Genomic DNA, 16,827 nt, shown 5'->3' with positions numbered 1-16,827 from the left:
CAAAGAAATGAGCTTAGAAGTAAGATAAACCTAGATCCAAATCCTACCTTTTTCCCCATTCTGTTTCTGAAAATTTGTTCAAGTTTCTTAATTTGTCCTAGCTTCAGTTTCTCCATATACCCAATGGATTTAATAAAGCTTTCTTCCAGATTTCATGACTGGTTGCAAGGATTAGAAATGACTGCAGGGGAAGTTGTAGGGTTGTGGGAGAGTTACCAAACCTCTCCCAAAGCTCTTACATACAATGTATGTAAAAACCTCTAAATTTAAGAAAGTGGAGGCATGGGGGAAAACTCAGAGCAATGAAAATGAAAACCAACAAGTTATCAGTCACTAAGTGTGCAGTACAGTGGCAGACAAAAGGCAAAGGAATTTTAATGACCCCCCAAAGCCAGAGAACCCCCAGATTTCCCACAGATTCTCACTGGAACATGTATGGCCCATCTGAAAACAGCAGCCAAACCCGGGACAAAACTTGCTAGTTCAAACCCACTGATAGTGAGTGTGAGAGTTAGGTAACACGGAACAAGCCAAGGGAATTCTCCACGGAAAAATTGCAAACTGAGAAGAAACTTCCAGAAGTAGAACCTCAATTGAAAAGAACAAAAATAAGAGGGGAGAAGCAAGAAGAACCAGATAAAAGTAGGGGAAGGAGCAGCAGGCTCAGAGTTCAGAAAGCGCAAAGTCGTGATTTGAACCCTTAAAGGACATGTTAAGAGAGAGGGTCTGTGATTGTGAAACTAAGAAAGACAACGTGGCTCCCAGGTGCCTGTGAGGAGCAAAAGGAAAGTCATCTTACAGCAGCATCAGAACCAGAAAAAGATGGTAGTAGAATCCGTATGTGAAGTTTCTATTGAAAGAGAAAGCATGACAAGGGGAACGAATGAGAGACGGGGAGGGGGAGGGGGAGAGAAGAGTGGAATAATTCTTCTGTAGACAGTGGAAGCATTTCAGGATGCATGCCAGCAAAGCAAACACTATCAAATGCTGTGACCTAAAATTCTCAAACAAAGTAAATCACTAAAAAGTAATCAGAACTATGAAACAGCAGCATCAAATAATAAACTTAGAACTACTCAAGCATGAGATAACTGCAGAGGGAATTTCAGAACTTAAGAAAGAATTAGAAACAAAAGAAAAAGCCCCTTCCAAGAGGAAGTCTCAAGTAACAGAAAAGCAAATAAACACTTCAGGACAATGCTTTGAAAGAAAAAAGAGAGAGAGAAAGGAGAAAATACTTAAAATCTAAAGGAAAGTAAGAAAGAGGTAAAAAGGTTTCAAGAGAAAGTAATAGAGAAGTTGAACAAAGAAGACTTGCTCTATGCCTGGCAGCTGTCCCAGAAAAGAAGAGGGAAGCAATGCAGCGGAACAAAAGCCAGATGTCGTGATCAAGAATACTTCCTAGAAATAAAGATATAAAAGTGCATAGTAAAGTGGTAACCCACACATCTGGGAAAAATCCAACTGGAGCAGGCAATACCAAGACATATTCTAATAAAACTATGACTTAAAAGATATGATAGAAGCTAAAAAGAAATCCCTTTGCATCCAGGGCAAAAACAAAGTCAATTTAAAAAGGAAAGAAACGGAATTGTCGTCTGACTTTTAACAACAATGGTTTATGCCAAAAGACAAATGTAATCCAAGAACAAAAATGTGAGCTTAGAATTTTATATCTATCCAAACTAACCTTTAAATTTAAAGGCTCCAGAAAATCTACCATTAATTATCTGATGTCTTGGGAAGTAATATTACCATAAGGTTTCCTTGAGAAATCTACTAGAGAGTAAATAAAACAGATAGCATCATGAAAAATAATAAAGGTCTTACCGTGAGTGTATGTGTGTGTGTGTGTGTGTGTGTATCTTCTGAGAGAAATACAGCCTTCTATGACACATTATAGAAGTTGAACCAGAATTAATCAAACTATGTAGCTTAAAGGACGGATATACAGGGAAATCATGGGACAGAGAAATACGTTGAATGACAGTGTGGGATGCAATGGCAACATCCAGATGGAAGGATATTCTAGGAGTGTCCTTTGTTTTCTTCACCAAATAAAGTAAGAGGAGAAATCATTAGATAGAGATGGAGACGGACAGAGATAGAGACAGAGACAGAAACAGAGACACAGAAAGAGGGAGAGAGAGACAGGCTGAGGGGTAATCTATAGAGTCAAAGAGACTTAGGAGAGACATTAAGTAACTGCAATATATAGATTTTATTTGCATCTTTAGTTGAACCAACAGTAAAAATTATAAAATAATTTAGAATACTTGAACCCTAGCTTGATATTTGAGGACAGTCAGGAGTTATTAATAGTTCAAAGTGTGATAAAAGTATTGTATCTGTGATTCAAAAGACTTCTTATCTTTTTGACACACATATGAAGTATTCATGGATACATTGATATGGATGATCCCTGCTACTGTACTTGAATATCACATATCATGTAATTCCATCTCCATTAATATCATTCTGGTCCGAAGACCGTCATCTTCCAATTGCACTAATACAAGGGATTTCTCGTTGGTCTTCCCACTTCTACTCTTTGTTTCCTTTTAAAGCTTATCCTCAACACAGCAACCGGATGATCTTTTAAAACATATAATTCAGATAATAGTCTTGGCAAGCATTTATGAAGCACACGCTTTGTTTCAGGCACGATTCTAAGTGCTTTACATGTATTACTCATTTGCTTCTAACAGCAGTCCCGTGGAAAGTTGGCCCCAGTATCATGCCTACTTCATCGATAGGGAAACGGAGGCACATAGAAGTTTAAAATCCAGCCCTGGTGGGAGAGTCAGAAGTGGAAGTCAAGCAGCTTGGTGTCCTAACTGTATACTCTGCTGTTTTCATCACTTGCTCAAACTCTTAAGTCACTCTCTCCAGCGCTTGTAATAAAACTGCACTCCTTTCCATATGGCTGGTTGTACAGCTTGCATTTGTTCCTCCAGCTCACTGCTCCCCAAGCCCTGTCCCAGAGCCTAGGGTTATAGCAACAGAAGGGATGGAGCATCTTTTTCCAATTTTCCTGCCCAAAGAGAGCACTTTTTTCTAATTCATCTGCTCTGAGGAGGCATGCCTTTCCAATTTGTACAGAGGTGCCAGATGTGCTAACACAGCCCTGACAAGGCCCTGCACAGCCTGGCCCAGCCTCCCTCCTACCTCACTAGGTGCCCGTCTCTCACTCATTTTGTTCCAGTCGCATTGGCTTCTGTCACGTTCTCAAATGTACCAAGCTCTTTCCAACCAGAGCATCTTTGCTCTCTGCCAGAAATGCTATTTCCTGGTCTTTGTTATGCTGGTTTCTTCTCATCCTATGGTCTCTGTTATTTTAAATAGTTATTTAGAGGAGACATTTTTACCAAATTCTGTAATTCTCCAAAACAACATTCTGTTTATGTCAAAAACAAATTATATCAGCTCATTCTCATGCTAAACTCCATTTTGCTCTTATAATGAGTTTTAAGGGAAAAAAAATGATATTCATTCATTTCCCCACTGGGTTTAGGACTGAGAATTCTACATGAGAGACAGAAAGATGGAGAGCCAAGTGTCACCTTCAGCAGTGATGAGAACTGGAGAATGTATCTTAGCAGTGAGACCACAGTAGACCTGTGACTTCTCTGAACTTTACTTCAGAATTTCAGGCTTCTCTCTACCCAGGGAAAACCACCTCCAAATGTATGTGTGAGCAGGTCAACACATTCTCTCCTTGGTGCCGTGGTCACACAGATCTGAAAAATAGAGTGCCTGCACGTGCAATTCCTGTGCAAGCTGTACAACCAGCCACATAGAAAGGAGTGGGGTTTTATCCCTGTGCAATTGCACCTGGCACGTGCAGTTCCTTTCCCCAAATCCATCAATCTGGTGGGAGCAGAGGAAAGATGGAATTGTCCCTGTATATTTTTATCTGCTGAGAGACAGGATGGTTAGTCAATCTCCATTCTCTCCCTTCAGTGGAAACCAGTGCAGTGAAACCTGAGGAAAGTTCTGTTTGGGTTTTATCCCCAAACAAATGCAATCTGGTGTCCTTACTCTGCTGGCTTGACTCACCCTGGACTGTTGAATTTTCAGAATTTTGTGAGCTAGTTTTGAAAATTTTGATAGTGTGATATTATTTATGGTGGAAGTGTTCACACCATGAAAACTGAAATTTGTTGAGGGCTACAGATCAGTGAGCAAGTTGTTAGAATGTCCCAGCACACCCAGCGAGACCCTTTTCATGAGGTGACAATGAGGTGACACCCACCTGCCCACCTCTCTGTCCTTCTCATGTAACCTTCTCACCTTCCTCACTGAGTTCCAGTAATAGGTCTTTCTGGTCCCCAAAATGCTAAACTGGTTTCTACCTTAAGTCCTTTGCACTTGTTCTTGCCTGGAATGATCCCCTGCATGCCCCCACGGCTTATTCCTTCTCATTCAGAGCCCAGTGGGACACTACACCCTCCAAGAGGACCTCTTTGGTCATGCAGACTAAAGAAGTTTCCAGTTACTCTCTATCATGTTGGCTGTTTCTATATTTTCATAGTATTTCACCATCTAAACTTTTCTCAGATACATAGGTTGTAAATTCTGTGAGAGCAGTATCTTAGTATCTTTACCTTGTTCACTGCTGCATTTCCAATCCGTAGAACCATGGCTAACATACAGTCAACTGAATGTATTTAATAACCATGGTTCAATCCTAACTACAATTTTCCATGGGTGAAAAATGAAGTGGAGATAGGTCCAACTCCAAATCTGGATCAATACTTATTTTTTTCTGATACCACAAATGGTGCATTTCTTATTTTTGAAAATTAGACTACTGCCATACAGAATGAACTCTTTTTCAGAGTATTTACAGTATACCTCATACTTCATACTTGGGATTCTTTGAAGAAAACTGGTAAAGCAGTTTTTATATAAATTCTGGAATATTTCTTGAAGTCCCAATTAGAGAGGGACTTCAAGGGCTAAGCCCAGTGACTTATTTTCATGTAACTTCCAGAACTTTTTCCTACAATAAGAAAGCTAAAAATATGTCTTATTTTAATAGAAATCTTGATTTTAAATCATGCTCTCTTTTCAGTGAATTTTTGACATTGTTTTTCTAGGAAACTTTTTGCTAAATATGTTGTAAGTGGTGAAGTCTAAAATAAGTTGGTTAGTCAGAATGGAGAAGTCTCTTATTACCAAGCTTGGCATTTATTGTGAAATTGGCTTTTGTGTGTGTCTTTTTATTTTATTTATTTATTTTTATTGAGATTTAACTGGCACATAACATTGTATAGGTTTAAATTATACAAAGTGTTTATTTGATACACTTGATACAGTGTGTTGATATGATATATTGCAAAATGATTCCAATCTTAGTGTTATAGCTAACACATCTACCATGTCACATAATTATTATTTCTTTTTTGTGTTGAGAACAATTAAGAGCTAGTCTCTTAGCAACTTGGAAGTCTATAATACAGTTTATTGCCTATAATCACTGTGCTGTTCATTAGCTCCCAGGACTTATTTATCTACTGCTTGCAAGTTTGTGTTCTTAAACAAGTTGCATCTTTAATTAGTTAACTAAGCTGGTTTCAGATTCAAAAGAAACGTTGAACTCCTTAGAATCATCCAGTTTTCTTAAAAGCTGAGTGTGCTCAGCAGAATCTCTTAGCTTCAGAGAAGGACACGTTGTTCTTTTATAGGGACAGATGAGCAGCTAATAACTTTAACATGTTCATTAAAAAAAAATTCAAAAAATTAAAAAAAAAAACCCTTATGCTTTAGCCAATTTGAAATATAAAACAAACCAAAGTGGGAAGTCAAGACAGAGCAGCAAGCTTAACTGTCTGTTCAGATTCAGTGTGCAAGTCTCCTTCAAGGTGGCGGGAGCAGAGTCACCCTTTTCTATGGCTACAGTGTCTCCACTTGACTGCACACTTCATTGGCCGCTCTGACATGAGCCCTTCAGTGGACTGACACAGAGTCTCTCCTGGCGTGAGATGTTTTTCCTTCTCTGTAGACTTAAAGATGTTGGACCGAGACCTTTTTCTGTGATTCTGTGACCCCTGCCTCCTATCCAGGAAAACATGACATCTTATTTTATGGATGTTAGAAACACGCTGTTTATCAAAACTCAAGGTCAGACACAGATTTTAACATGGGAGATTTATATTAATGAGAAAAATACCATATGAGGGTGAGATGTGTGATGGGGTCGTGGGCTGCTGCCCTTGAAAGTCTTTAATGGTTTGGGTGAAACAGGAGTGGCCTGAAGCAAACCTGTCATTTTGTTGACAGTTTTCTTTGCTGCCCCTTAGGACCTCTAAGTTCCCTTCCATGCTAAGTGGTGAGTGGTAATAACATTCTCTTCTGGGGGGCTGGCCTCCATTCTCCCTAACCCTTCTCCCTCCCTCCCTGAAATGGAACATGACCTACCGCCTTGGGTTCTTGGCTCCAAGTTGCCTATAGGAGACATCAATTGAGATGCTTTGGATTCATTATTAATGACAGAATAAAATCAGTTAGCTATTGCAAGCATGATTTTACTTTGAACAGCAACACATGCATGACCAATTACTTAACTCTGTGATACAACTTTCCATTCATGAAATGTCCAAGTTACAAAAGTGGCACTCCAGAGTCTTATTAATGCCCCCTCGAAGCCCCTTAGCATAGATAAGCACCCAAGGAGTGAAAGGAAAGGAGACTGATATTTACAGAAAGCGTGTAATGGGATGTTTTTATATATTCCACTTTTGGCTAAGATTTTTAATGTCCCTGTGTCTATTTAAAAAAAAAAAAAATACCCTGATTAACAGCGTTCTAATTCAATTCTATAGCACCATGAAAAAGCAACAATGACAACACCACCCTCCTTATTCAGTTACTGGCAGATTTGAAATAATAAACAAACTGTAATCCACCATCCAGTTGGAATATATAAATATGAGGTGGATGGGTGCAGGGAATCCTATGTCATGGAAACCCCATGATAACAGGGCCAGCAAGAATTTAATGCTATTTGGATAACAGCTTTAGGCACAATAGCTCCAATTTTACACTAAAATATGACCACAGACTCAGGACTCAAATGTATGAAAATTTAAAACTTTTGCCTAGACCAGTCATTGTCAGAGTCTGAAAGAAATGTCTGCTCACTACAAGAACTACAGAACTGGGTTAAAAATTGTAATTCATAAAGATAAAATGAGTCTACCTGCCTCAAGTTCGTAGTTAAGACCTTTTGTTCTTTTCCTATTTTTGGCCTCCTGGATCCAAACGCATGTTGAGTTAAGTAGTGACTCTGTTGATTGGCAGTTACTCTTAGAGGGAAACAGAGCTCTGTTTTCTTTTCCCCAATGAAAGTATCTCTGTGTTTATTGGCTAGATTGGGAGAATACAGGGTGCTGGCCCCTCGTGGTTGCACAGTCATCTTAAAAGGTATGGATTCCTACAATTAAAATATCAACAGGCAGAATCAGAAAATAGCCTCCTTAGCCGTGTGTCTTGGAGATTTCGTTTTCCCAATTATTTATTACATTCTGGGTATGAGGAGGCTAGGCTGTTGCCGTGCCAAAGTCCCAAAGTCAATGAAAGCCCATGAGACTTTGGTAATTTCACCAATAATCATTCAAATGGACTGGTCAGACAGCTTATAGTTTTAAATCAGAGAGAATGAACAGAAACTCTGAACTATCGCCCTTTTGAATAGATTCTTCCCACCCACCCCCACTAGGAAAGAGTCTATGTGAAAACATTGGAAAAACAAGAAAAAAAGCATCATCTTCATGAACATTCAGAGAATGAGGTGATCTTTGCAACTTAGCTGAAACAAGAATGAATTTATAAAAGTGTTTAGTGTTCTTTCCAGAATATCATAATAGATGATTATGTGAATATGAATATGAATTTATCTGAAACAAGTTCAGAAAACTATAAAAAAGGAAACACTGAGATCAGAAGACAGGAAAAATGTGTAAGATAATGAGGTTTTATAAGGAAACTAAAAATGTAATAGCAGAAATAAAATTTTTAGGGGAGGTAGTCAAGAAGAGTTAGTTACCTTGGAAAACCAAATCAGTGATGTGAAAGATGAAGCTGAGAAACTTGTCCAGAATACAAAGATGAAAAAGAAAAAGCAAAAGTGAGAAGCCATTAAAAAAAAAACAACACAGAATTCATCTTAAGAATTATACATTTCCCTGAGGGTATAATCAGAAATAAAACAATTTTCAAAGATGTAACTAAAGAAGTCTTTCAGACTTTGAGATGTGCAAATCTATACTCACCCTTTCCAAAAAAGGTCAATGTAAAGAAAACCATACCTAGACTCATCTTGTAGAGATTTTTGAAAAACACTTATAAGGGGTGGGGGAGGGGAATCAAATAAAGGCAGTCTAAAGGTACAAACTTCCAATTATAAGATAAATAACTACTAGGAATGTAATGTACAACATGGTAAATGTGTTTAACTCTGTTCTGTTATATATGAAAATAATTGAGAGCAAATCCTAAGAGTTCTCATCACAAGGAAAATATTTTTTTCCTGTTTCTTCATGTTGTATCCATATGAGACGATAGATGTTCACTGAACCTACTGTGGTTATCATTTCATGAGGTATGTTATTTACATCATTATGTTGTACACCTTAAACTTAAGTAGTGCTGTATGTCGATTATATCTCAGTAAAACTAGAAAAAAAAAAAAAACCGCCAAAGTCATGAAAAATCAGAAAGGAATGAAACTATCACAGACTGGAGCAGTCTAAAGAGACGTGACAGCTTAATGCAATGTGAGGTCTTCCATGCAATCCTGGAACAGGAAGAGGACATTAATGGGAAACTGATGAAATCAAAATCAAGTGTGGAGTTTAGTGAGTTACAACGTGACAGTGTTTATTCCTTAGTTTTGACAAAGGTACTGTGGTTGATGTGAGATGTTAACATGGGGGAAAATTTGATGAGAAGAGTGTGCAACTTTTCTGTAAATCTGAAACTATTCCAAAATAAGATACACAAATATGTTTTTTTAAATAATTGATGAATTATGTTTTTAACCCTCCATAAATGGTGCTGAATGACAATTTTAACTCCAAGGAACTTCAGTGGAAATATTAATACTTTAAAACTATTTTTTGAGTGTTCATCATTTTAAATGAGAAATAATGAACAAGTGAAAATTTGTTCTAGAACGTGTGATTTGTAATGTGTTATCTCTTCTTTAAGATCTGCCTGGATAGCATAAACCCAATTTTACAAAAACTAACTATTCATTTCTGGGTGTGAGTAGAATTGTTGTATTTCTTACTCTTAATTTTTTATATAAATATTTAATAGCAACAAAAGAGTATGTGCATACAGAATACCTTCAAGCACACATCTATGCTTATAATTGAATTGAAACAATGGAATATTCCCAGTGCAGTTGAAATTCCTTGTGCACTTGTTCTGTTTATGTCTCTACTCCCACTTCCTGAAGGAGCAACTGTTTAGAATTTTGTATTTGTCATGTATTTGCTTTTCTTAATGGTTTTATCCCACCTGTTCAATATATTGATTAGTTTAAATGTTTATGGAATTAATATTAATGACATCATATCACACATAATCACCAACTTGCTCTTTTCATTCTGTTTTATTTTGGTGCTATCCATATGCATGAGAATAGCTGAAGGGCGTTTATTTTTCACTTATTTTTTACTGCTAAATAGTTATACATTACATAACTAGAATCCAATAATATTCATCTCTCTTATTTCTAGTTGCTTTTGCTTATGTGCAAACACAAATAAATATACTATGAACATTCTTGTAAATGTTCCAGGGAGCAAATCTGCAAGTTTGCCTAGGGCAGTAGTTTTCATTGCTAACTCAAACCTAACTTTGGGGTTTCTGTTTTATTTAGTCAGAGGTTGGCCTGGAATCAGTATTTGATGCATCTCCAGGTGTGGCGAGGGGCTTTAATTTCTTTTAGAATCTCTACTCAAAGCTATGAAAATCTGCACAAATAGACTCATGATTTCTGTGTGCTTCAGTTTCTTCATAGGAAAAGTTGGAGGGGTGACAAAAACCTCTACCTCACTGGTTTAGTAGAATTGCTGTATGTATAACATAGAGTTGCACTCAGTACTCAATAAATGGGAGCTTTTATATAAATTCACTACTTCCCTCCTCAGTTGTGTTAAAAATTGCCTCGAAATGCTTTTTTGAGGCATAATTTACATACAATAAAATAAACAGATGAATGAGTATTGAGAGCTATGTACATCTATAAAAATATCACCATAATTTAAACATAGAAAAGATGGCCCCCAGAAAATTCCTCCAGATACTTCTCCAATCATGCCTCCCCAGGCTTGCGGACTGTTGATCTGATTCCCATTGTGATGGAATATCGTGCCTGTTCTTGGACTTCCCATAGGTGGAGTTTTACAGTATGTACACTTTAGTGTCTGGCTTTGTCTCAAGCCAATGTTTTTTACTTTTACACATACTATTGCATATATCAGTAGTTTAGCGTTTTATTTATTTTATTTTATTATTTTGATCTACCATAATTTGTTTAGTGACTCTCCTATTGATGGAAATGGATGGCTTTGAACATTCATGTACAAATCTTTCAGTGGGCATAGTTTCCATTTCTTTTATGTAAATACTTTTGTTTATTTATTTAGCTTTTAACTTCAACAATTACATTTTTTTGCCCCTACTTGCCTTTGTTACTTTCTCAAATAATCATGGATAATTTTACATTGCCCTCTTTGGTTAATAATTTTAATCCTCCTTTTTTATTCCTGAAATTTATTAAAATATGCATTTCACATCTGTATCCAGAATTTCCAGTAACTGATACATTTCTATAGGGTTGGCTTTCCTTTCTGACTCAATTGTGGTTTTTGAAAATAAGATTACACTCGTTGTGACATTACCTGTGCAAATCTAATGAGGTCTGTTTAGAGGGTGTTTTCTTCCTGAGAGGATTTGATTTTGTTCCTGCCAAAACAGATGCCTGAAACTATTTTCAGTTAATTTATTTTGTATGATTACGGTTCTTCAGAGCTCTTGGTTGGTGTGATTTTGAAACTTACATATCCTCGAATGTCAGCTTATAAATTTGCAATCTTAATTTTTCCCTCACCTCAAAACCAAAGTTACATTAGATAGATTTTTGTTGCTATCTATTTTTATTGAGTGGGGTCAATTTTTTTTTTTTTTTTCTAGACACTCTTTCACTGAGGGTATAATCTTTCATGGATCCAAACCTTGTGTGTGGTACTGTTACAGTTTCCTATTTTGTACGGATCAAATTCCTTTTTAAAAAAATTGAATTTGGCTGTTAGAGCCCAACACTCTGAATTCCCAGCCACCAAGTTCGTGGCTTTCACACCACTCTACACACAAGACCTTGGTTTATTTCTGGTCTCTGCAAGCTTCTTCTCTTCTAAAAAACTACTTGCTTATAAGAATATGCCTCATATTTTACACATAATTGGAAGTACTTTGATGGGAAGAAACTTTCTGGAAAATGTTTACTAGAATAAAGTTTGTATTGATATTTAATGGAAAAATATATTTCACTTTCAAAAAAGTGACACGAAAGCAATCAGCCATGTGTGAGAGTCTATGGTTGAGAGTAAATGAAATATCGAGATTATTGACAAGATTAAGGTCTGAGTTAAGGCTGTAAGCAAGGAGAGGAAGGGATAGACTGGGTGATCTGTAGGATGTAGAACCCACTGGACCTAGGAATTGAGTGGATATTGGTTGAGACAGTGAGTCAGAGAATACAATGAGGATGGCTCTGGTTTTCTGACTTCGATAATGATGTCACTAAAAATATCTGAAAATTTGAATGGTTCATTCCTATTAAATGTGATTGTGCTGTGGACCTAATCTCCCCCTCTACCCTCCACCCCTGCCTCCATTGATATGTTAAAACCCTAACCCCTCAGGGTAATGGTATTTGGAGATGGGGCTTTTGTGATGTAATTAGAGTTAAATGAAGTCTTAAGGTAGTATGCCCATGATGGGACTGGTGGCTTTGTAAGATGAGGTGAAGAGACAGATTGTTCCCTCCACAATGTGAGGACACAGAGAGAAGGTGGCCACTTGCCAGCCAGGAAGAGAGCTCTCGCCAGGAACTGAACAAGCTGGCACCTTGACCCAGTACTTCTCAGCCCCCAGAACAGTGAGAAGTAAATTTCTGTTACATAAGCCACTCAGTGTATGGTGTTTTGTTACAGCAACCTGAGCAGACTAAGACTCATTACATGTGTATGTGTTTCCTCCTGTCTGATGTCCTGTTGTTTGTTTGCTTGCTTAAATCTCCTTACACGCCCATCCTACAAGGTGAATCTCAAAACATCTTTTTTTATGCAAACATCTTTCATACTTCCAGACAAAATTGCCACACACAAATCTCTTGCAGGATTTACTGGTGAAGCTCTCAAGTTTCCTCCCTCACCTTGTGCCCTGCCATTCTACCCTCTCCTTCCACTCCATTCCATTGAGGACCTGTTATGGATTGGTCATATTCCAGACTCCTGATTGGGACACAGCTGTCACCGAGTTGTCACATGCATTTGGCTTCTAGGGCAGAGTTGACCTAGAGCCTGCTCCTGGTCATCTTTCTGGCACTCTCCTCTCTTTGATAACTTTTCTTCTATTTACTAACTTGAGAGTGAGAAGAATCAAGCTTAGATCTGAGGGAGAAAGAAAATGTTTGGCACTTCTAGTCTGGGCTGCTTACCTCAATCTAGCTGACGTGGTGAATGCTAATCTGCCTCACATTACATTATTTCTTGTGGGTTTATTTCCCCTACATTCCTCATAGAGCACAAGGCTGATTTCCAGAGCAGAATATAGATACTGTAATAAAACCAGAACTATGTTTCAGCACTAACAAACATATCTGTTGAAGTCTTTATTACTTTTGATCTTTTCCTGTTCTTTATTTTATTTCTGTGAGTTGTTGCCTTACTAAGATTGTAAACTTATGAGGGAAAGGGTTATTCCAGACAGTCTGTATATTACCCAGCACCAAACACTTTAGTCATAGCCCCTCAAGCAATGTTTGTTAGGGTAGTCTTTATTGTGACCAATAGTGGTAATGGAAGCAGCAGTTCTAAATGATGCCTTTATAATTTGCCATATTCTAAAGTGATGATTTCATTTGTCCACAATTATAATGAAAGGATGGTTATAAAAGTGTGTTGTGTAGCCAAAATGAAGGCCAAAAGGCACATGCATAAGATCGTCATGTTAGTATCTTGTCTGATTTTTTGATCTGGACTTCAAAGGTATAGTGAAATGAATAAGTAAGCCTATCATTGTGAAATAATATATGATACCAGCTCTCAGGTATTCCCTTCTGCTCTCTTCAGAGATGTTTTCTTAAACTACTTTCTTACGTGGAATGGTCATTTTTCTTTGAAGAGAATAAAAGTCAATTGTGATTGATTTTTCTAAAGCAGAATTTTGATCAAGTATATCTCTCTCTCTCTTTTTTTTTTTTTTACTTTTTATTATTTTGTAAGATTTTTTCCTTGTTTCTACCTTCTACTTTTTAAAAATTTGGAGGGAAGGGGGGTAAATTAGGCTATTTGTTTGTTTATTAATGGAGATACTGGGGATTGAACCCAGGACCTCATACATGCTAAGCAAGCACTCTACCACTGAGCCATATCCTCTATCTAAGTCTCTCTCTTTAATAAAAGGCTCTGCATGGTTTACATTATACAATTTAAACTCTTTATAGCATCTTAGTTTGTGTTCCTCTAGGAGAAAGAATTCCAGTGCAAATAGTTTATTTGGGAATTGCAAGGAACACTGTTAGGGAAATGGCAAGAAATTTCTAGAAAGGAGTGTGCTTCAAGGTCAGCTACCACAGTAGACACCTGAGATTAGTTCCATGGGGAAACCCTTATCTCAGTCAAAGGGTGAGTGAGGTGAGACATACACCAGCTCCCATCAGCCCCTAGGTGAGGGGTGCTCTCCAGAGGTACTAGTTGCCTGGTCTGTCCAGCCGTCACAGGCTAGAGCAGAGCCGCCATCAGCAGTTTCAGAGAAAGTCCTTGGTCAGAGACACATACACTGGCAATTGGCATTCATCAGGATAGTCAGAAGTCGTAACGTCTGAGGGTAATGCTAAACCCTGACAGCATCTACACGCATCATGGTTTTCCAGGTTCTGAGCCCTCCCTGTCCCCCTCTGTATAGTGAGTCTTACATGAAAGATTTTCTAGAAGATTACATTAAGAAATGTTAAAACACTAAGCACAATTCTTGGTGTGTTTCAGATGGTCAAAAACATTGTTTTTATTTTTCCTTTCTTCTCAATTCAATGTCTGTGTCTTCCACAATTTTTCCCTAATCTGTTTACTGGAAACCATAACCATAAAACCATATCAAGTTTTACTATGTTCTATTTTAGATCTTGTCATTTTTCTATAGGTTTTATCTCCACCAGTAGATTTCAAATGCCTTGTTATTTCCATTGCTTTTGGCACCTTGTCTTGCATATAATTGCATTTACACAGTATTTAATAAATCTTGCATGGACTTGAAAGATGTGACTGATTTAATGACTCTTAAATTTACATAATTTTCTGATAACCAGGCATCTTGCCCAAATTCAAAACACAAAAAAATAAACAAATAGAAAACCTGACAGTAACAAGATTCAGTTGAGGTGCACCCCTACTTCCACCCCAAATCAGCTTTAGGATTAGTTAAGAGTAGGCACAAATTCTCTCCTAAGAATTGTAATTTCTACCTCTTACCCTGAAATCGTATCTAAAGTTCCTGATTTGAAAAGCCAAAGTTGAAATCCCATAAGCATCAGCACTCACAGAGTAGATAATTTAGTACATTATTTGCAGTGCAGATTTATACCTTCAGCCCTGGAACAGATATGGATTGTGAACTTATGAGGTCCTAGTGCTAGGCAGAGTGAGAGAAAAAAGAATGCTTAGGGCAGTCACTACTTCTGAGAACCTTTGGAATCCTTGTGAAGAGATAAATATGAAGCATAGGAAAATCAGTAGTGAGACTGACTATATAACTCTGCTAGTTGTATGACCAAGGACATGTAAACTTGACTTCTATGTGATGACCCCACCCTATCTTCTCAATGTATTAAAACTCATACATAATACCTTAGTCAAGTCTCAGGGGATTTGTGTATAAAATGTGGATAATAATGATTATCACAGACTCTATCTGGTCATCATTTAGTGAACTCTCTTTATATATCCATCACTTAATAAGCTCTCATTAAACAATAGCTTTTTAAAAACAATTGTTCATTAAAAATAAGCTGTAAATATGGGGTTAATATGGCTTTGGTAAAATAATGGATATTGTTGACCTGGATGTATATTGATATTTGAGAATGAGTCATCTGGAATCAAGAAAACACGACTGTTTTAGTCAACAGAAAGAAGTATTTACAGTGAATGACAGCTCACCACAGTCATCAATTTAATGAAAGCTCTGAAGACTAGAAAGGGTGAGAATTGATGAGGTTTTGAGGACTAATAACAGTAGTAGTGATAGTAACATAGTAATAATACTAGTAATTACCCTTGTCATTTTTTTCAATGAATTATCCAACAATTCTCTCTTCAATGCCCTTATTTTTCTAACCTGGATGGATAAAAACCCCAATCTTTGGGCTTCCTCTAACTATCCTTTCTATTCCTTTCTGGATGTGTGTGGCTATTTCCTCACTTCATATGGTTTCTGCCAACATTTGAAGTCTTCCTTTGAGGACAATAAAACTAAATCCATTAAGGTCCACTGGGGAATCACCTTTCTTCATGGAGAGTTTATCTTTCTTTAAAATGAACAGTCTGTGCCTAGCTACACTTAAATCTTGGGCTTTATAAAAAATGAATGTTGCAGAGGTGTTTACCACATATAAATGGTTTATTCTTTTTCCTTAATAGATCACGGGGCATGAAATTGTAAGCCTACAAAGAACATTAAAAACGATTTATGTATTGTACCTATCTTTTTACAAGCTATATTGAAACATATTTAAAGTTTTATATACATATTAGCTCTACTAAGTATGTATATATATTTTAACTTAGAATTAATATACCATATAGCTGTAGATTTTCATTGCTATACCTCAGTGAACCATTATGAATTTGAAAAAAAATTACAAGCAAACTCCAACTTATGAAAAAAGGTAATACCTAGTAGTGATTCTGAGACTGCACCGAAGTAATTCACTTATATGTTGCTGATGAGAATTTAAATTGAGACAACTTTTCTGGACATTGTATAAACTGTATCAAGCATTTTAATAATGTTGTTTAGTATTGCTCTATTAATATCATGTCTAGAAAGTGATCTTAGGAGATGGCTATTCAGATTTTCACTCTTCAGAGATTAATGTAGGGCGAAGTTTATCAGCAAAAACCGAATGATGACAGTTTGTTAAAAATCCTAAGTGTCTAACAAAAGGGGAGTGATTAAATACATCCTTAGTCTTAGTCATATAGTGCAATAATGAAACAGTGAAAAGAATCATGCTTTCAAAAATATTTAATGACATGGGGATGTAAATGAAAAAAATTGTGTTAGAAATATCTTGATTTTGTTATGTGTGTGAGTGAGCATATAATTGTATATAGAAGCACAGTATTAAAATGGGATTATTTCTGTCCCTGTTTAACTCAGTCATCGAAAGGACAATAATCAAATAATATGCTATACATACTCCTGTATCCCAAAGGAAGTTGCCACTCCGTCTATGAGGACTTGGAAAGAGTCGACGTGATGACATCGTCCTAGTACCTTTGTCAGCATGCATAATGGTTGAGATTAAAA

This window comes from Camelus ferus, chromosome 10 (genome assembly GCF_009834535.1).
Source record: "Camelus ferus isolate YT-003-E chromosome 10, BCGSAC_Cfer_1.0, whole genome shotgun sequence".
NCBI lineage: Eukaryota > Metazoa > Chordata > Mammalia > Artiodactyla > Camelidae > Camelus > Camelus ferus.
Note: the sequence above shows the minus strand (reverse complement) of the source record.